This window comes from Hemicordylus capensis, chromosome 6, assembly GCF_027244095.1.
Source record: "Hemicordylus capensis ecotype Gifberg chromosome 6, rHemCap1.1.pri, whole genome shotgun sequence".
In the NCBI taxonomy this organism is placed as follows: Eukaryota; Metazoa; Chordata; class Lepidosauria; order Squamata; family Cordylidae; genus Hemicordylus; species Hemicordylus capensis.
This window is the reverse complement of record NC_069662.1, coordinates 141,284,364-141,306,026: the sequence shown is the minus strand read 5'-3', so window position 1 is coordinate 141,306,026 and position 21,663 is coordinate 141,284,364. Positions and strand designations below refer to the sequence as shown.

Genomic DNA, 21,663 nt, shown 5'->3' with positions numbered 1-21,663 from the left:
GCCCTTGTGCGTTTAACGCTTCACCCGCTAGTGTGAGGTGGCTCCGGCAATTTCTACTCAGACAGCTTCCAGACTCGTATATATCTCCCAAACATGACACTGGAATTCTGAAGAAGAAACAAGTACATAGGAACATAGGAAGCTGCCATAAACTGAGTCAGACCATTGGTCTATCTAGCTCAGTATGGTCTTCACAGACTGGCAGCGGGTTCTCCAAGGTTGTAGGCAGGAATCTCTCTCAGCCCCATCTTGGAGAAGCCAGGGGAGGAACTTGGAGCCTAGATGCTCTTCCCAGAGTGGCTCCATCCCCTGAGGGGAATATCTTACAGTGCTCACACTTCTAGTCTCCCGTTCATATGCAACCAGGGTGGACCTGCTTGTATTTTAGGCACAGTGAGAGCAGCATTTCCCACAAGACAGCACCACTGCCTCCTCATTGCTGTTGCACAGCCCTCACAGACATATCTGTAGAAGCAGAAAGATCTTTTTCAGGGAACGGGGGCAGGAGACCTGGTTTCCAATCTGAGATACTGTACTGCCCCCAAAATAATAACCATCGAAACATAATTTGGCTAGGTCCTCCATTAGTTCTCATTTACTAATTGTACTCATTGCAGTTGTTGCCTGCTGAGGTAGCAGCACTCACCATATGCTCAGAGGCACACTAGCAAATTCTTTTTAAACATTGCTGTAACACTAATCCCCATCAGTGTTGCCACCAAGCCTATGCAGGTAGTGTATTGGAGAATGAAGGACCTACCAAATTGTGTTTCCATGGCGATGATTCTGCAGGCTAGTACAATATATCAGACTGGACATCAGATCTCATGGCCTCATGGTGTGATCGTCATTGGGCCATCACATTTCTTCACTTTTTGGAGTTCAGTTGAAGCTGGCAAACCCCTAACTATTCCTGTAACACAAGGTTCTTTGCTTTAATTATCTATATATAGAATTCTCTAAGGCATACCTGTGGCTAATCCCGTGTGTGGCAGCTCTCACAAGAGTTCATGAGCAGAAGCACCTGATTGAGCAGTGGGGATTCCATATGTAGATAGAGAGGAGGAGCCTGTGAGAGCGGAAGCACCATGGTGATTGGACAGTGGGGATTCCATATGCAGATAGGGAGGATAAGCCTGTAGCACCGTGGTGATTGGGCAGTGGGGATTCCATATGCAGATAGGGAGGAGGAGCCTGTGATGGTTAAGGTCAGTTGGAATGCAACTGTTACTGGTCGGAAGATGTTCTTGATTGTAGAGGAGAGGGATAGATAGATAGATAGATAGATAGATAGATAGATAGATAGATAGATAGATAGATAGATAGCTGGGCAGGGGTCTGCGAAGAGAGGAGTTGTGAGGGAGGGGAAGAGAGAAGAAGGAAGGGCGAGGGACAAGCCGAGCCTCTCAGTGGCCTGAGGGGAACGAGCTGACATGGCAGTGGTGGCAGTGAGGAAGGGCCCGGTCAAACACTGCTGCTGCTGCTGCTCCTGTGGGGAGCAGCAGGAGTGAAGTTCAGGTGAGGAGGTCTCTGGGGATAGGGGGCTGCAGCTTGGCCAACAGGTGCCAGAAACGCTGCCGCCGCAACCAAAAGGAGTGAGGAGAATGAAGTAAAGGGACGGAAGAGTGACCAGAAGGAGTGAGGGGGATGGAAGCAACCTGATGGAGGAGGAGCAGCAGCAGGAGTGAGGCTCAGGTGAGGGTGGAAAGATCTCTGAGGTGAGTGGGGCTGTGGCAGGGAGTGAGGGGAGCAATCAAGTACTAGTGCACAGATGCTCTGCGCGGGTTAAGCTAGTTTATATTATTCTTTTAGGTAGTCCTATATATTATTTCAATATACTATATAGTATTCCAATTTGCAGTAGTCTTTTAAAGTAAGGTGTTTTTTAAAACTAATTTTTGCTGGAGAAGCAGTGAAAAACATAACAAACAATAAGTGTTGAACATGTATATTTGGCTGCAACTATAAATGCACCAATATCATAATTCTTAGGTTAGGACAGCCGAATGACTCCAACATAAATAGCTTTGTTCAAAAGCACAACATCATACGGTATAGAAATTTAGAGTTTTATGAGTTTCTGCCAAGGTCTGCAGTGACCCATAAACATTCCTACCTTTAACATATTTGAAGGCATTTCAAAAATTGCTCTCTTGTGAAAATTCTTCACTCTCCAAAAGGACCACTAAGGTCCTCTACATTCTAATACTTTTGACAGAGTGCAATTTAGCTACAGGACCAATACATGGGTAAAGTTACAAGTATTTTTAGCTACTTAAATATAGATTCATTGGTCAGCTCTTACCATTCCCCCCTCCCCAGGTCATCTCTGCCATTTTTCTTTAACTTTGAGTATCTGGGATTTACCATCCATTATACCAGCAAGGCCGTCCTTTCTGGTAGTAGCAGAAAAGGGAGACCGAAAGCAAGACCCAAACTGGATTCCCTACAAAGCAGCCCCACCCAGATTCTAGCCTTTAGAAGGGTGGGTCCCTATTACATCTTACCAACCCCCTGACAGCATTATCCCAGAATAACCAGATAAAGCCTTGAGGATGGGAGGCGGGCTACCAGCACATTAGAGAACCATGGAGTGGAGTCAGCAGCCACGCTTGAAGATGCCACACTTGGAAGGTCTGCAGAATTTGGGGGATCTGACAACCTGACTGGTCACACAGCTCAATGCCAGACATTCCCCCATCACCCCCCAGAGACAAAAGAGCAATGAATCTGAGCTGGTGCCCACATCAGAAGGCAGAATGGACAGCTGGTAGGATGAGGCTTTTCCATTTCTGAACATCAGGAACAGGAATCCCAAACCTAAGCCTGCTCCCGATCAGGGCTTCGCTGATGCTCTAAGAAGGAAGGAAATTACACATTATCCTTCACCCGCCACCTGCTTGTTGCTGGTGCAAGCTGCAATACTTCATTTTGCCCACCCCCTAGCTCAGGGGTTCCCAACCTTCTTCTTTTTAACAAGTGTACCTCTTCCGCTGCAAAATTTCAGCTCAGGTACCCCACACAGCAAAGCTGCACAACTATGGCCTTTTGGCTGTTCTTGAACTACAGTTGCCATCAATCCCAGTCACAATGGCCAATAGTCAGGGAGTATGAGAGTTGTAGTCCAAAATCTGCAGGAGGGTCCATTTTATATAGCAGAGGTGGGGGAGGGGGAAGAAGGGGGGACAGACTGTGTCTATATCTGTCATAAGGCAGAATACTCCAGTCACTGACTTACATCCATCCTGAGGCAATACCGCATGCACCATGCACCAGTGCCAAAGATCCATCGACAAGAACAACAGGCTCCTTGAAGACGGGCCGCCCTGTCGATTGACATAGGCTTTCGCCATTGTATTGTCCATTTGGACCGCCACCCAACAACCCGCAATTACTGGCAAGAACCCCTTGGGTGCGCTGAAAATGGCCAGCAGCTCTAAGTAGTTGATGTGTCGAGTCCTTTCCCTTGGGGACCAATGTCCGCTCAGTTGGAACCCGTCCAGGTGCGCTCCCCAACCAAGCTCTGATGCATCAGTAGTAATCATCCAATGATACCAGGGGGTCCTGAAAGGGGCACTAATGGTCAGATGGCAGCTCTCAGCTCACCAGGCCACAGTTTCCTGAACCCAATGAGGGGGTGTTCGTTCCAAATGGGCTGTATCCCGAAGGGGGTCGAATATTTCCAAGAACCAGTGCTGGATTATCGGCATCTGGAGGCGTGCCATAGGAAGCATGTAAGTGGTGGCTGCCGTATGCCCCAACAAGCACTGCACCGAGTGCATAGTCTGCGGACCACCAGCTAGGAATGCAGCAGCCAGCCTCGACAGGGTACGTATGCGTGCTACTGGCAGGAAGACCATTTCTAAGGTTGTGTCAAAGACCAACCCAATGAATTGAATCCTGCGGGTAGGTTCCAGATAGGATTTCGTGAAATTGATCTGGAAACCCAAGCCCTGCAGGGTCCCTACAACCATTTCAAGGGCATCTAGAACCACCTACTTGGTGTTTGCCATGATCAGCCAATTGTCCAAATATGGCAGTACTTGTAGGCCATGTTCTTGCAGGAAAGCCACCACTGGGGCTAGAAACTTTGCAAAAATCCTGGGAGCCGTTGTGAGCCCAAACTGGTAGAAAGTCCCCGCTATGTGGAAGCGCAGGAAGTGCCGATGTTGAGGACGTATAGACACATGATAATATGCGTCCTTTAAGTCCAGTGAAACCATCCACATGTCTTTTTCTAAGATGGTCATGATGATCGGTACCGACAGCATCCGGAAACATTTGTACACCAGATGCTGGTTCAGAGCCCTGAGGTCCAGGATAGGACGCCGACCTCCATCCAGATTCGGCACAATGAAGTACCAGAAATAGAAATCAGGACTCTCCAGATTGATGACCCATTCTATTGCATCTTTAGACAGTAGAGAGGAGACCTATTGGTCTAATTCTGGAGTGTACCGAGTCATCACAACCTTGGCCCCAGTTGGCATCCCACAGAAGTTGAGGGTGTAACCCAAGCATATGATTGTGAGGACCCAATGGTCCATGGTCATCTTGTCCCATTTTGCTGAAAATGGGGCCAGGCAAGTCAAAAAAACTCCCGAAGTCATTGCTTCTTTGGAAAGGGGTTAGGTCGCTGCTTTTGGAAAGCTGGTTTGCTAGGCTGAAGGTTCTATTTGTATCTAGACTGGAATTTGTTTTCACGAAAGGATCGAACTGACGAAGATCACTGCTGTGAGGGAGCCTTCTGTTGACAATAAGGCGACCATCTAGAAGACTTTTGTTGTTTAGGAGCTGGAGAAGAATAGGACATGGACCTCGCTGTGCTCTGTAACTTCTGAACTTTCTGAAGTGTATCATCAGTTTGCTCTGTGAAGAGGCTAGAGCCCTCAAAGGGATGATCTTTCACCCTAGCGCGTGCTTCTTAGGTCAGTCCAGAAGAACGCAGCCAGGCATGTCGCCTGAGGGCCACAGATGTGGCCATCACTTTAGCCACACACTCCACTGAGTGTCTGGCCAAATAGAGTTCTTGTTTTGCCACCTGTATAGCTTCATGAAGGAAGGCCTTGGCGGGATCCCACTTATCTTGTGGAAGAAGATCCAAAAAGGGGACCACCTTTTCCCACAAAAAGTGATTATAACGGGCATTGTAGGCCTGATCGTTTGCCACCCTTAAGTGAAGCACTGAGGCCGAATAGAGCCTTCACCCAAAGGAGTCCAACTTTCTGCCCTCTTTGTCACCTGGTGCCAACTGGCTGTGACCTCTAGTCTTTTGCAAAGACGCTTCCACAACAATAGAATAAGGGGTGAGATAGTTTTTCAGAAAGGCGGTATCATCCTGCAACTGCACCTGATAAAAATTTTCCAAGCGCCTATTAGGCTGTGACAGGGTTGCAGGCTTTTTCCAGTGGCCCCGCATGACCCCCAACAAAGGTGAGTTAACGGGCAAAGCGGCCGGTATCTTGGCCTCCGAAATGATGAGGCTGAACAAAGGATCCAACTCTCCTTTCTGCTGTGTGCCAAGGCTCACCCCTAGGGCCGAAGCCATATGGGCCACATAGGCAGAGTACTGTTTATAGTTCTCTGACAGTGAGATGGGTTTTGAGTCTGATTGTATGTCCAACTGAGATTATCCCGGAGAGCAATCTTCCGATCCCAGAGAATTAGGATTGCTTTCACAATGCGATTCGGGCGGGGCCAAAGCATCTTGGGCCAGAGTGGTCAATATCGTAGGGGATGCTGGTTTGCTTCCCAGAACTTCTGGTATCAAGGCGAGAAGTTCCGCAGGTAGCCCTTGAACAAGCACCGATGACTGTTGTAGTAACCAACAAGTGAGGTTCGCGCCGTACGGGTTGATCTCGAAGGGAGCATTGTGGAGATCGAGAGTGAGGCCTCCCCTCCAAGTGTGAGGGGGCGCCCACCAGTCCCAACCAATCCCTGGCCTCCTATAAGCAGAACCTTATTGAGAGTCATAACAGGTTTTAGCACAGTCCAAATAGTCAGAAAAATAGTCCGATTGATAACATTCATATGCGTCTGAATCTCAGCGCCAGGCACTATTAGGAGGAGGGCTCAACCTCAGGCAAAGGTGAGCGACGATCGGGCACATGGTACCGATCCACATACAGTAGCTCATGATGATCCCAGTCGCAATCTCATCTATAATCAGAAGAACGATCTTCCGACTCCCAACAGGAACTCCTATCCCTATGAGGGATATATTCTTGTTGATATCAAGGAGACGAACGACACTGAGGCAGCCACAATGCACCCTCAGGGGGCTTGTCAGGAGAATACACCTCTTCCCCCGATGAAACGTATCCCGGCTCATCTGTCACCACCAGCAGTTCCCTACTTGAATGATCACGATCAGGAGGCGAACTGGCTTGAGCAGGAATTGATGCCATCGGGATCTGAGAGGCCAGCGCTCTTGTCTGGCAATCCAACAACGTACGGGCCAGACTGGAATCCATCTTTGGCTTCTTGGCCATCTGGATATCCATTGCAGGAACCAACATAGCCCTCTTCTTCTTTGGGATAGGAGGGAGGTGTTGACCCACCAGTAGACTATGAGGCGACTTTGGATTCTTCTTCTGTTTCTTCGGTTTCGACGGGGTCGTGTTATGGTCCAGCTGCGCGGGTGGAGGACACTAAGGTAAGCTCTCAGAATGTCCTGAGGCGCTCAAGACCATTGAGGGATCGATGACCGGTGAAGTCACAATCGGTACTAATACCAAACTTTCAGCTCTGCTGAGAGCAGATTCTGGGCGCTCAGAATGCACCAAAGAAGCCATTTTTACTGATTGTTTCAACTACAATGCTTCTGAAGATCAGAGAGCCAAGTCCTACAGGGCTGCACGCAGGCAAGAAGCCCTATTTTTGCAAGCCAGCTTTGTAAACCTTTGGCAGTGAAGACAGGTCTCAACAATGTGGGATTCCCCCAGGCAGAGAAGACACTCAGTATGGGTGTCAGGGGAAGGGATCTTAGATCCACAACGAACACATTTTTTGAAGTTCATTGTACCTGGCATAAACGCCGGAGGCTGGCCGGCCACCATGCTTCTTCCCAGCCAGGATCGGAGCTCAAAAAAATGGGAAAGACCCAATAAAAACCAAAACGCCAAGAACAAAATACGTAACTACACGAAAATTAAGGAAGAAAGAAGAATTAAAACAGAAGCAGGAAAAAAAAACACAAGGGGATAAAGATTGATCCTACTCGTTGCCAAGCTGCGAATTCCACAATGTTGACTGAACTGCAGACAACGAAAGACTGAGAGGATGAGGAGTGGCACAGCTGGCGGCTGGGGGCAGAGATCCCGCCCAAAGCAGGAGAATTGAGCTTGTTAGGTTTCGACGAGGTCTCTGCGCAGGCGCATAGCCCATTGGTGTAAAAGACAGAGACCACATCGAAGAACTACTACACCACACTGGATCCCATTAAACATCCTATCTGCACCCTGCATTTGAGGTGGCCTGTGCCCAGGTTCTTTTAACATAAACACATGTACATTGATTCACACAAAAGCATGTACATGTTTATGGACACCTGAACACATGTGTTGTGCCATGTTCAAAAAGGGCTAAAGTGAACCATCCATGTAGGAAGTATCTTTTATTCCCGCAGACTGATTGATTCTCTCTCTCTCTCTCTCTCCCTCCCTCCCTCCCTCCCTTCACTTCCAACTCCTCCCAGCTGGTCCCAAAAACTTTCTCTTGCAAGGCTCTAAGACTTTCTTGCCTTGTAAAAAAGTAAACATTCTAAGCCTACATACATGACCTCTTAGCCTGAAATAAAACAAAAACCCTCCAGACACAAGACAGGAAAGAATAAAGTGAAATGAGAACAATTGGATGAGAATTACTACTAGCAGGACTCCTCGTTGCACACAAGGCTGGGTCAGAAAACCACCTCTCTGCGGTTCACATCTACCTAACCTTTGGTCTCTAAAGCAGCAAGGGAATGAGAACCATTAGCTGCAGTTTTATGCTCTAGCAGTAGGATAGCAATAGTGAGAGCCTCTTCTGCGCTGAAGAGAAAGAAGTGTCTGCAACTGTGGGGGAGGCATCTCCTGCAATTACTTCTATATCAAAAGGTATTAGCAAATATCTCCCTGGCAGACACTCAACTGGTAAGTAACACATGTGAACCAGGTATTCAGCTCTGTGTCATTAGGAACACAAATGTATGAGGCCTCAATAACGTTAAAGGATGATTTATTGTCTACACCAAAGGTTCCCAACCTTGAGTCCCCAGATGTTGTTGGACTACATCCACTCACCATCCCCATGGTTGGGGATGCACCACTAAACCAGTTTGTTTGTTCGTTCGTTTGTTCTCTCTCTCCCCCCTATTGTCTCTTCCCTCCACTACCAAAGCAGACAAGTTTGGTGCTGGAGGAAAGAGACAGTGGGGTGGGGGAGAGTGTGCACTAAAGAAACAGTGGTAGAAAACAGGAAGCTGCCTTATACCAAGTCAGACTTCTGGTTCATCTAGCTCTGTACACTGGCAGTGGCTCTCCAAGGTTTCAGGCAGGAGTCTTTCCCCAGCCCTACATAGAGATGCCAGGGCAGGCAAGGAGACTGACTGCCAGCGGCCTGTGTCTGGCTGCAGCAACAGCCCCACTCACCCCGTCCCCCGCATCTGACATCAGATGCAGGGGCTAGACGCGCCACTGCATCTGATGCCAGACACAAGGGGCGTGGTCTGGCTCCCAAACAGAGCTGCGTGGCTCTGTTCGGGAGTTGGAGCCATGCGGCCCCTTTGGGAGCTAGACTAGGGCTGGCGCTGCGTTCGCAGTGCAGCCAGGAGCAGCTCTTCCCTGCCTTAAATGCAGGGAAGAGCTGCTCCTGGCCGCACTGCGAACGCAGCAGCCATTTAACTCCCGAATGGGGGGCACATGGCCCCCGCTTGGGAGCTAAACCAGCACTCCCATGCCTGATGTTAGATGCGGGGGGGGGGCGTGTTGGGGCCACGAGGCATGGCCCCTGACTGGTGGCGGCCCGAGTTCTTTGAACTCGTTCACCCAATGGTGGCTCCACCCTTGTGCCAGGGATTGAACCTGGGACCTTCTGCATGCAAATCAGATGCTCTTCCACTGAGCTATGGCCCTACAAAGAGAAAGGATACTCAGTGAAGCTGGATATATGCTGCTGATACAGCTGATACAGGTGAGGCACCAGCAAGGAGAAGAGCGTTAGTATCAGCACTGGGCTCTGGCCCGGGGAGTGGGGCAGTGAGTCAATGGCAGGGGATGGAGCCAGGAGTGTTGGGGCAGCCCCTCCCCCACCTTCCCAGGAGTACCAAAAGACCAGTGTGCTCTGAGAGGAAGGCAAGAAAGGAGGCACCCAGGCCAGGGAGCTCTTGCACTCAGCTCCTGAAAAGACCGACAGCTTGAGAAGTTTTATTAATCTTATGTAATTTGCTTGTTGCAATATTGTAAACAGCTTTATTTATCATGGAAGAAAGGCGGTATAAAAATGTAACAAATACATACATAAATAAACTCAATAAGCAATAAGCTGCTTCTGCAGGCGACTGTGATATGTCAGAACCTTGTTCTAACTCAAATTAGTTAGTTAACAAACCAAGGTTCATTTTTTTAGTGGGAAAACCATAGTTTCCTATTGCATTTCAACTGGGCCTTGGAACAGACATACGGCTTTCACTGCCCATCGCTTCTCCATTCCAAATTGCCCCGAGCCTTCTTTTCCCTCTGCAGAGATCCAGATAAGTGTTTAAACACACTTGTGGGGATGAGTATTTTGGAGGATGCAATTTTGAACACAGAACCCATGGACGGAAAAAGGGTCAGGAATCTCCTCACCCATCATTTTTTGACTCAAAATTTGTCCTTCTCCAAATTGCTCTTCCATAGGAAAATAAGTCAGTGGAATTTTGTTACACATGCATGCATGTAACATGCAATTCTGCTCTGAAATCCTTTTAATCAGAGACGGCAGGGACTGAATTTGCATACAAAAATGTGCTTCACCACTGAAATGTAGGAAAATCCTGAAAACCAGGCCTGCTCAACTTTGGCCCTCCTGCAGATGTTGGCCTACAACTCCCATAATCCCTTGGCTACTGTGGCTGGGGATTATGGGACTTGTAGTCCAAAAACAGCTGGGGGGGGCTAAATTGAGCAGGCCTGCTGTAAACCCTGCAACATACACCTCATTGTCTAGCAATCAGCTAGAATATTTGGTGCACATTATTCTATTCTTGTGACAAAACCAATCTGGCATAGAATTTGCCTCCTTCACAACTTGTCTCCCTGCAGGCTTTTAGAATATTTTCCACAGGAATAGAGATCCGTCTTCCCTGGTCAGGATGATACATCACCTTTCGAGTTAGCAGATGTTTCCTCTTTTATCATTTTCTCTTCGATTCATTCTTTATTCCACCTTAATCTGTACTGTTCTGCATTTGCCATCTGTTACAGGCCAGGGCCTTAAAACATCTAAATCCTCCCGAATGTTTTGTTCTCCCAGAGTTCAGTTTCTTGATTAAAACTGACCATTCCAAGAGCTGTTGCACAAATGACTGAACAGAAAAGTTGAGAGCCAGTGTCATACACTGGCTAACATGGGCTTAGAAATCCTGGGTACAAATCTCAACACAGCCATAAACTTTCTGAGTGACTTTGGGTCAGTTATGACCTTTCATCCTCTGTGTTCCATCTGTAAAATGGGAGGTGCGGGGTAATATTTATGTACTGATTTTCAACAAGAGTTCACAAAACAATTTATATAGCAAAATAAATATTAAGATGGTTTCCTGCCCCTAAGGGGCTCACAATCTTAAAAATTAGCTGACAACACAAACAAAGAGTGAACAATCCAGAGAAAATTAGGAAGGGCTCAGTGGTATAGTATGTGGTTTGCATGATATACAGAATATTCCAAGTTAACTCCCCAGCATACCTAGCTAGAACGATCAGTTAAGTGATGAAAAAGATGTCTGCATGAGACCCTGGAGAAGCAATTCCAGGCTGCTTCCAGATGACAATAAAGTATACTAGCTGGTGCATCTGCACCTCTAGTTCACCACCGCTGCTTTCTTCCCACACCCCCACTGCTGCTTTTTTGCCTGCCCGCCCGCTGCCGTCTTCCCCGCATGCCCCCACCTACCGTCTTCTTCCCCACCCCGCCCGCCATCTTCTTCCGCACCCACCCACCCATTGCCTTCTTCCCCACCCCGCCCGCCATCTTCTTCCGCACCCACCCACCCATTGCCTTCTTCCCCACCCCGCCCGCCATCTTCTTCCCCACCCCGCCCCCCGTCATCTTCCCCACCCACCTGCCATCTTCTTCCCCACCCCGCCACTGTCTTAATCCTGCCCACCCGCCTTCGTGGGTTTTCTTTGGCCGGCCACCAACTGCCGCCACTTCCTTCATGCCCACCCGCCATTTGCTGCCGTTTTCTTTGGCCGGCTGCTCACCACCATCCGCCGCCGGCTGGCTAAGAGCTGCCATGCATGGGTAATAAAGATAGATAGATAGATAGATAGATAGATAGATAGATAGATAGATAGATAGATAGATAGACAGATAGATAGATAGACAGAAAGATGTGAAGAGCTTGCATAGGAACATAGAAAACTGCTTTATACCAAGTAGGCCATTTGTCCATCTGCAATATCTTGCAATATCGTGCAATATCTTGCACATTGTTCAGACACCTAGCAAGCAGGGATCTTTCTGCAGCACCACCTGCTAGTCAGCTCATGAATAACCCACCCATTCCCCCAAGAAGTAGCAATGAAAAGGGGTGGGTTACTCACTGAAAGCAAGAGCTGCTTGGCAGCTGCTGCTGTAGAAATCAAGCCAGGGCCCTTCTAGTGGTGTGCACGTAACTGGCATCTGCCAGTTTGAAGGCAGATGGGGGATAACTTTAAGGACTGGGGAGGGTGCACTCCCCCCACCACTGCATTTCCCACACCAGCACTCTCTTTAAAAATGGTGCGGCGGGGCGACAGCATACCTCCCGGCTGCCCCATTGCTTCCTCGGAATGGAAGTGAACAGAAGTACACAGCATGTATGTGCTTGTCAGGTGTGTGGGCATTCCCGCCCCCCCCCCCATTCAAACTGGCTGAACCACCGGTCTTTCAAACCTTTTTGGAGGCATTAAGGGGCCTCTGAACAGGTCTGTGTCATCCCTATCCCTTCTGGGAGTCTGAACAATGTGCAAAATATTGCAGGGAAAGAGGATGGAAGCCTACCTAGGTTCAAATACGACCTTCCACTCAAGAAGCTCTCTGTATAATCTTGGGTCAGTCACCATTTCTCAGCTTGACCTACCTCACAAGGCTGTTGTGCATTAAAAAAATGAAAAAGGAGGATTACATACAAGCTCTAGGGTGGAAAGTTGGGATATAAATAAGTGAATAAATGTGCACACTAAGTAAAGAGGAGGGTAGATAGGAGAGCCAGTGTTATGTAATGGTTAGAGTGCTGGACTAGGACCGGGGAGACCTGAGTTCAAATCCCCATTCGGCCATGATACTAGCTGGGTGACTCTGGGCCAGTCACTTCTCTCTCAGCCTAACCTACTTCACAGGACTGTTGTGAAAGAGAAACTCAAGTATGTAGTACACCGCTCTGGGCTCCTTGGAGGAAGAGCGGGATATAAATGTAATGATGATGATGATGATGATAATAAATGTGCCTTTAATACTTTATTTTAATATGTATGCCAGTGGTACTGGCTTCCATCCTGCACATAGTTCTGTATGGCCAGGTCCCACTGTCACTAATGGAATCTTAGCACATGTATATCTGGACTGCAATGCTCCAGAAAAGCAGCAGCACCCAGACATCACTGGTGGGAGGTCTGCAAGCAAGGGTGCAGATCCCCTCTAAGCATTTAAGGAGTTGCACCCCTCATTTTACGGAACCTCCCCACCAACCCAAATGACTCATATCTGCAATCCCCAAAACATGTTTTTCTCCCCCCAGAAATATCTTTCCTCTCCCCCCAACACAATTAAGTAAGGAGTTGCTCCTCAAGCTCCCGCTCTGTCTGCCCTGTCTGCGAGGGTCTGCCTTTCTCTATTCACCAATGGCAAGGGCAGTTCTGTGCATAATGGATCTGCTCCCTTTACTGGAATGGTTAGACAATTCATTTATATAAGTATTCATAAAACATATAACAGATATAGCAAAGAGTACATTTTGCAGAATGGTGTCTGATATTTTACAGTCCAGATTTAGCAACATTCATGTTAGCTACTTTATCTGCTCCCACCCTATTTATTACATAGTCGTTCTGTTTTTTTCTCTCCTTACTTACTTTTGTTTCAAAAAGGATGCCTGTAGAGATCATCATTCTTATTTAACTAAAGGCAGATCAAGTGTCTCTCTCTGGAGGCGAATATTGTTTCTTGCAAGGTGCTCAGGCTCCTCAAATTTGTCATTGCTGTGACATACAGACATATGGTTGAGGGGATGCCGTATATCAAATTGCATATCATTTAATAAAGCCTGTAAAAACATGCCTTTGAATGGAGCAGCCTGATCAAAGCTCCTGTAGGTGCATGAGAAGATGACAGGAACACTCTTGTGCCATTTCCTTATGAAGGGAACAGCACATTTTGTCAAGGTGGAAATATTGTTGCCATTCATTATTTAGCATCATTCTTAAAGCACCTCTAACTTAGAGAAAGAATAATTTATAATACCAATTCTACAACAGTCTAAAACATGCATTCCTGATATTGTAAAATCAGAAGATGGAAGCATTCAGCATGCTACTGCGCAGTGGCGGTGTGGGGAAGGAAATCTATTCACTAGCTTTCCCCACGGACAAAAGCAAAATACAACTTGGAGGAGAGCTGGTCTTGTGGTAGCAAGCATGACTTGCCCCTTAGCTAAGCAGGGTCTGCCCTGGTTGCATCTGAATGGGAGACTTGATGTGTGAGCACTGCAAGAGATTCCCCTCAGGGGATGAAGCTGCTCTGGGATGAGCAGAAGGTTCCATGTTCCCTCCCTGGCATCTCCAAGATAGGGCTGAGAGAGACTACTCCTGCCTGCAACCTTGGAGAAGCCATTGCCAATTTGGGTAGACAATACTGAGCTAGATGGACCAATGGTCTGATTCAGTATAAAGCAACTTCCTATGTTCTTATGCCATGTAAGAAGCTAACTTGTGTTAGTGGATGAAAATAAAAAGTATCTGGGGAAACAGTGGTATGTTGCTGGCCTTGCTGAACTCTGGCTCTAATGCTTACCAAAATCCCAACCTGTGGAGAAAAGCAAGCCACTCAGCCTGCAAAGAGTTGGTCACGTGACAGCCAAGGCCATGGTCAGAGCAGAGGTTGGCATCTCTAGGCAGTTGCCAAGGGTCCCAGGCCCTCAGTCAATCCCTAAAGTGGCCACTGTCACAACCACTGTTCCCTGTAGGGATGTGCCCGAATGGGCTCAGGCAGCCGCGGGTGGGGCACGGTTCCCTTGAGAAGCAGGTAAGCAGGTCCTTACCTGCTCCACTGCCACCTCATCGCTTTTTCGGGTGCGGTGCTACTCTACCAAAGCTGCATGTGGCTGGGGTGCTGTTCCCTGAAGCTGATGCCATGTGCAGGTTGTAGAGACCAGCGCTGCAGCTGTGCATGGCCTTTAGCAGAGCAATCACCATGCCTGGAAAAGCAGCAGAGCCGCAGCAGAGCAGATAAGGATCTGTTTAAGGGAACCGCTCCCCACCCCGACAAAACCAGTGCGACTGCGGACACCCGAGGCAGTTCTGCGCTTCCTTAAGGAGGTGCTGAATCAGTTTGTGCACATCCCTGGTTCCCTGTAACAGGGATTCCCAGATGCTGTTTACAACTCCCAGCTTCGCCAGGTGCAAAGACCTTTGACTGGAGATTATGGGAGATGTATTCAAACACATCCGGAAATACCTGTTACAGGGTCACAACCTGCAGCCATGGCTGACCATCTACTCTGGACGAGGGGGGGGGAGAAAGAGGGTGCAGACACCTGAATGCATGTACAATGCAATGTCTGAACAGGCAGGAATCCACAAATTTAGCCTTAACTCACTTGGCTGCCACCAGTCCCCTATCTTTTCTCAGATCATTTCCTGGCACACAGGCAGAAGTCTTGGAAGAGAAGCAGGTCTTCTGTCATTTGCACTGGTATATGCGGATGGTAAGAAAGAGTAGGAGCCCTATCCTACTGTGCAGAAAGGATTTCTGCTGTTTCTCACATTCTCCAAAATGGCAGTAGAAATGAAACATTTGGTGAGGAGATCTGAGTGGTGATGGGTATTCTGCTCACCAGAAGGTTGGGAGCACTTGGCAAGTTGGCAAGTGGATTTGTAGATCTGAATAGGGCTTATATAATCTTTTTCTGAGTTGGTTATATATTCATCATTTTACGTCACAATCTTGTAAGAAGAAGCAGGAACTTAGGCTAAACAGGTCTTCAGACCCACGAGCTTCATGGCAGTCTACACCATCTCGTCTGTGCCCTCATCCATCATCTCACAGAAAAATGCTCCTGCCTAACCAGACAGTTCTCTGAGAGCAATATCCCGAGCTGAAACTGAATAATTTTTATGACACGCAAGACATGAAGCATATGCTATAGATTATATGAACAGTAGTCCTTGTCTAGCTAGGCTAGGTCCAGATGTTAATCTGGAGTTGACCTCGAGCTGACAAGCAGACTTTACAGTAATAGATTTGATCCAGCTGTTCAATGTGTACAAGTTTGCTTTCTGCACTGCCTGTACACAAGAGAGTGGCACCAACCAGCCTATTTACTGCACACCCAACTGAGACAGATTACAGTTATTAGTCATGGCTAGATAAAATATCACTTCCAGAGAAAAACAGTAACAGCAAAGGCAGACAATATTGACTTCTAGAAATTGAATACCCTAGCACCACCAAGCCAAACATGTACTGTATTTGCAATGAAATAGGTACATGCGTTGCAGTGCATGCAATTTACAGTGAAAGAGGCACACATGTATGTTTGCAAATGTTAAGAAACTATTATAAAGATTTTTTTAAAAAAAATCTAGAAATGATCCTAACTTTAATAAGGTGCAAGAGATAGATTGACCACAAGCGAAAGGAGAAGAGCTTTGTTCATTCTAGTGTTATAAGTGAGCACCGTTACGTTTAGTTGATTTAAAGCAAAGTGCGGCTTCTGCAGTGTATTATCACTGCCAATTGAATCTAGCAGGTTGGCTCAGAAGCAAGTCCCACACTCTGTATTAAGTCCCAGAGTTCAACTGGGCTCAATACAATGTTAGGGCACACAGGACAGCAGCCTTCTTTCCCAGTCCAATTGCCAGAACTTAAAAGTGAGGCAAGGAGTTGGGAAGGGTGACACTTTTTACTAGACAATTTTTGTATACATCCAGTTCATTTTATTGTACCAAGCAACTTCCTCCTCTGCCTTCAACGCCAACCTACCCACACTTGACTATGGCTTGAGGACAGAACAACAGATTTGAAGATGATCAGAATGACAGAAAAGGGGGCCACAGCTCAGTGCTTTGCATGAAAGGGGTGGTCCCAGGTTCAATCCCTGGCATCTACAGGTAGGGTAGGAAACACCCTGGAGAGCTGCTGCCAGTCGGTGTAGACCAGGGATTCTCAACATTGGGTCCCCAGATGTTATTGGACTTCAACTCCAATAATCCCCAACCAAACGCCACTGGGGCTGGGGATTATGGGAGTTGAAGTCCAATAACATCTGGGGACCCAACGTTGAGAATCCCTGTAGACCGGGCCTGCACAACATAAGGCTTGGGGGCCAGCTCTGGCCTGGCCCGTGGGCACTTTTTTGCTGGCCCACAGGAAGGAAAGTCTTGCAGCAATAGCAGCAGTCATGAAGAGCTCTTGGCCTGTCCAGTGACCAGCAGCAGCAGCAGCAGCTCAATACATTTGTCTGCTTGAGACCAGATGTTCCTCACCCGCCTGGCTAGTCCTGCCCCTGGACCGAAGTCCACGAACACCACCCCTATTTCTCTTTCATCTTGCCTTTCCCCCTTCAACCCTCTGCCTTCTCACTTTCATTAATTTTTTAATAATTGATTTTAGTGTAATAATTAATCTGCTGAAAATTGACCTCGGCCCCTGCATAACAAGTCGTGGTTGGTTCCGGCCCACCAAGACATTTGAGTTGTCAAAACTGAGATAGAGGGAACAATGGTCTGACTCAGTATGATATTTATTTATTTATTACATTTCTATCCCGCTCTTCCTTCAAGGAGCCCAGAGCAGCATACATGGTTATGTTCATCCTCACAACAACCCTGTGAGCTAGGTTAGACTGAGAGTTAAGTGACTGGCCCAGAGTCACCCAGTGAGTTCCATGGCTGAATGGGATTTGAACTCAGGTCTCCCCGGTCCTAGCCCAGCACTCTAACCACTACACTACACTGGCCCCTAAATAATGAGATATCACCAGTGGTGGCTTTTCACTATGGGAGTGGAGAAGGCTACAAGCCACAGAATAGGGCTGCAAAATTCTTCCACTATAGCACCCCCATATGGCATCTTTAACCATGTGAATGCTGGCAGTCCATAGGCACTAACCATCTTTATGATCCTACAGTCATGGGAAAAGCCACTGCAGTGCTGGCAGCAACAGGCTACCCATGAAGCTGACACCTCCACATGGGAATTAAGCATTAACCCCATGATACGGCCCTCATTGGCAACTAATTGGTAATAGAAGCCACATTTAAAATTGAGCAAGAATTAGAGGATTAGCTCCAAGCCTCCCGCATTCCCATAGGAGAAAGCTCTTTAGAAGACTTTATAAACCTCATGTTCTGCAGCGTGAATAGCAACAGGAGTTTTTCCAACTTTATAATACACTGATTCTGATCTTTCGTCTACTCATGCAGGAAAACAAGGAGAGAACAGAATAGAAAGGTCTTGGAACAATAGCGCGACGTGTACTACAACAGACTGCAGGTTGATGGATACTAATTTTTTTATTTTATTTTTTAAAGCTCTCTTCAAGAAGAGTTAGGAGAAAGGAGAAAGGTCTTAGACCAGCCCACTTCCTGTGGTGATGGCTGTCTACCTGAAGAGTGCTTTCTACTTCAGAGACTAATGAAAACCAGTATCCGCCACTATGTTCCGCTACATTTGGAGAGCCAGTCTGAGATATAAGCAAAGTCATCCTATGAATGAATCAGAATGAGGGTGGTAGAATTCTAGGCTGCATTTTCGCAGTTTGCAGATGTGGGAGAGTCACTTTTTAATGTTCCTCCATCTAAAAGTCTCACTGAATGTAGGAAAGCAGCACATAAGAGAGTGAACTCTGCTAAACCTTTCTCTCTTGTTGCGCAAGTTTGTTGTATTCAAGAAGATTTTCATATGATGCTTTCTATGTTACTTTCAGGTGAGAAAACAAACACAACCCACACAGTGCAGGTCACTACTATAGAGCCCTCACTATCTACCTTGTTATCTGTTGTTTACAGCCTAATCTCTGCCTCAGCTGATGGAGTGATAATTTATTCTCCTCATCTAACTTATTGCAAGGGACCTGAGGTTCTAGGATATGGTGCTATTTATGCAAAGATTTGATGCACTGTATAAAATTCACTTTCAACCAGTGGGTGCCGGGTGGCAAAAAGGCCAAGCCCCATTGAGCTCAGGGTGATCTCTGGCACTTTCAGCAGTGGCTGCTGGGAAATTATGCAGATGAGCTGCTTTCTCCCCAGACCTCCCAAATGTAAATGGTTGGATCAGAGACTAGGACTTCTACAGACACATTATGAAAACTGTCTGGAAAAATAGCCACTGGGATTTTCTTCTTCGGAGTTAATTACAGTTGGTACTGTGCATATGCACACACATCAAATAATAACATTGTCAATTCATATGAAGCACTGTAGAGATCAATATAAGGCTATTCACACGAGCATGTGTGACTAGCAGGGATGCCAGGAGGGAAGGCAAGATCCAGCTGACTACCCCGCCCCAGATGATCGCCAGTTAGTTCTCCGGCAGTGCATATCATTGGAGGTTAGGTCAATGGGTCCCGGCCCCCGGAATCCCACAATGCACCATGCAACAAGCACAGTGCATTGGGGGATTCCTCTGGGAATCAGGGCTTTAGGCATCCGACTGTGTGTATGTTTGGGCTGGGCATACACAACCCGGACATACACATGACCCTGGGCTGAGCATACACATCCCAGGCATACACATGACCCCAGTGGCAGTGTTAAGGGCATGCTCGATCCAGGCAGTGCACACTGGCAGCCAAACCCAAGATGGGCTGGCCTAGCCCGGGTTTGGCTGCTCGTGTGCATAGCTTTAAACGTAGCTTTTTGTTTCAGTTCTAACCAAAAACTCAGTAGTTTTGAAATGTCCATACTAAATTTAGCATAGGTTCTTGGACAAAACAGGGAGCCAGATCTATTCCATTCATTTATTTCTTTGCCTCCAGGCAGGCATCAGTACCTGAGATATCTTGATGAATTCCCTTCCTTTTTGCTGGAGAGTAGAATGGTTCTTCCCCCCCCCTTCCCCCGCCCTTCAACTTTTTGGCATGAAGGCAAATTACATTCCCACTAACAATTTAATTTACTTTTTATAGCTTAAAAAGTAAAAAAGCTTATTTTTACCAAAAAGTGGTAAAAATAATGCAGAACACTCTCACCAAATTAATCTTTCTGCAATTTAAAGACACTCTTGACCCCTTTCTACAATACTGCCTTTCCAATCAGAAATCAACTCAGTTAATTACTTCTCCTTCTGTGATTAACTAAATTTAATGTGTTTTTTATCTAGGTGAATCCCAAGCATGCAAACCAAGTCCAAAATCATGGAAGACTAGAAAATGATGATTGCTTGGAGCCAAAGAACCAGAAGGAGGGAGTGTATTTGTGCTGATCGACAAAATATTGCACAAGCACTAGCAGAAGATTTCTTGCAGTACAGCACCAGGGGCACAGATACCATGAAGACAGAGAGAGCAGCCACACCCGGACTGCTACTGCCAGGGAGCTCCCAACCTCTTCCCCCGTACTTTCTCCACATCGGGCACTCAACTGGTGGCTCTCTAAGACCACTAAGGTGCCTGGTCATACCAGCGAGAACAAGCAGCCCCTTTAAATGATGCTGTTCTCATTGGCAGCTCAGCAACATCATCAGGCTGTGCTGGTGCAGCTGCAGTGAAGGCAGAAAGTCAGGCAGCAGTGGTGGCAAAGGAGACGGGCAAGCAAGTGGCAAAGGAGACGGGCAAGCAAGTGACAGAGGCAGTGAAGAAGAAGACAAAAAATTGAAGACCAACCCACCCATCCTTAAATCTTCCCCCCAGCCTTCGTACACCCCGAGCACAGCAATGTATCGAGATTGCGACAGTCAGAAAAACATGGTAAAAGGGATGATGCAGACTGTGGCTTATAAACTCCAGTGCAGGGATGCCCAACCTTGGGTTCGCAAATGATGTTGGCCTACCACTCGCATCATCTTGAGCCACCATGGCCTTTGTGGCTGGAGATGGCTTTGTGATTGAGGATGATGGGTAGTCCAACAAAATCTGGGGCCCCAAGGTTGAGCACTAGGAGAAGACAAAGGGTCTTGAATCGAGTTGGTACGGAGATGTTCTTTAGATTTGGGGTTGTTTTTCTCATGCAATGGTCTTCCATTAAGTCCCTTCATCAATGAAACAGCTCTTCAGTGATCAAAAGAGACTATGGAAGAGGTTCACTAGTGGAAGGTATCATTCTACCCAAGCCTATATGTTTTCTTCTGAATTTAACTTTCCTTCCATTCCTGCTATGGGAACCAAAATGCGAGCTGAGATCTGGCAAATTTCTGGGATCGAAAAATCCTGAGCTTTGCAGTAAATTCAGAAGTATCAACAACACTGGCTTGTTGCTTTGAACACAGAAAGCCAGCAGCACAAAATGTACTCACTGCACAAATTACCATATTGGTATAAGCCCTATTCAGACATTATGTTGTACACTGTATATAGTAGATGTCTGTACATTCATACATGTTTTTAGTGAATGACTGTGCCTGCATTCATTTCAAAATGAAAGAGTACAGGCCCCTCAATAGGAAGATAGGAAGTGTACAGTTGTACCAGTACAGCTTTTATACCCTCATCCTCTAAGGGTCTGATCACCTCCCTAGCAGGTTTTTTGCCTCTGATATATTTTCAAAGGTTTTTGATATTCCCCTTGACACTTCTAGCTATATGCTCCTCGAACTCTCTTTTTGCATCACTTAATAGTCTTCTTGCATTTCTTTTGGCAGAGTTTATGTTCCTTTCTGTTCAATTCATTTGGGAAGGATTTCTATACAGTGGTCCCTCTACTTACAAAATTAATCCGTTCCGAATGCACATTTGTAAGTCGAAAAGTTCGTAAGTCGAAAAGCGGTTTCCCATAGGAATGCATTGGGAACGGATTAATGCGTTCCGGAGCCTAGAAAAAAGACCCAGACCCACAGTAAGGCTTGCAAACTGCACAGGAACATTTCTTTTCAAGAATAAACAGGCAGTAAACAGGCAGGCAAGTCAAGGAAACCGCATGTAAAATTCGTAAGTCGAGGAAACCCCATCTAAAAATTTGTAAGTCGAAAAAACCGCATCTAAAACCGGATCTAAAACTGCCGTTTGTAACTCGAAAAATACTTATGTCGAGTAGTTCGTAAGTCGAGGGACCACTGTATTTT

The 21,663-nt window shown here is 46.9% G+C and overlaps 1 protein-coding gene and 1 long non-coding RNA gene across 4 annotated transcripts in view; one reads left to right on the top strand and one right to left on the bottom strand.

Annotated features, from left to right (window-relative positions):
• KIAA1217 (KIAA1217 ortholog) overlaps positions 1-21,663 on the bottom strand; it is a 576,411-nt gene that overhangs the window by 426,139 nt on the left and 128,609 nt on the right. The gene's annotated exons all lie outside the window — the stretch shown is intronic.
• LOC128330068 (uncharacterized) lies at positions 1,169-20,977 on the top strand. The gene is made up of 3 exons (XR_008309943.1): positions 1,169-1,695; positions 17,865-17,934; positions 19,768-20,977. It is a non-coding gene; the product is annotated as an uncharacterized LOC128330068 (long non-coding RNA).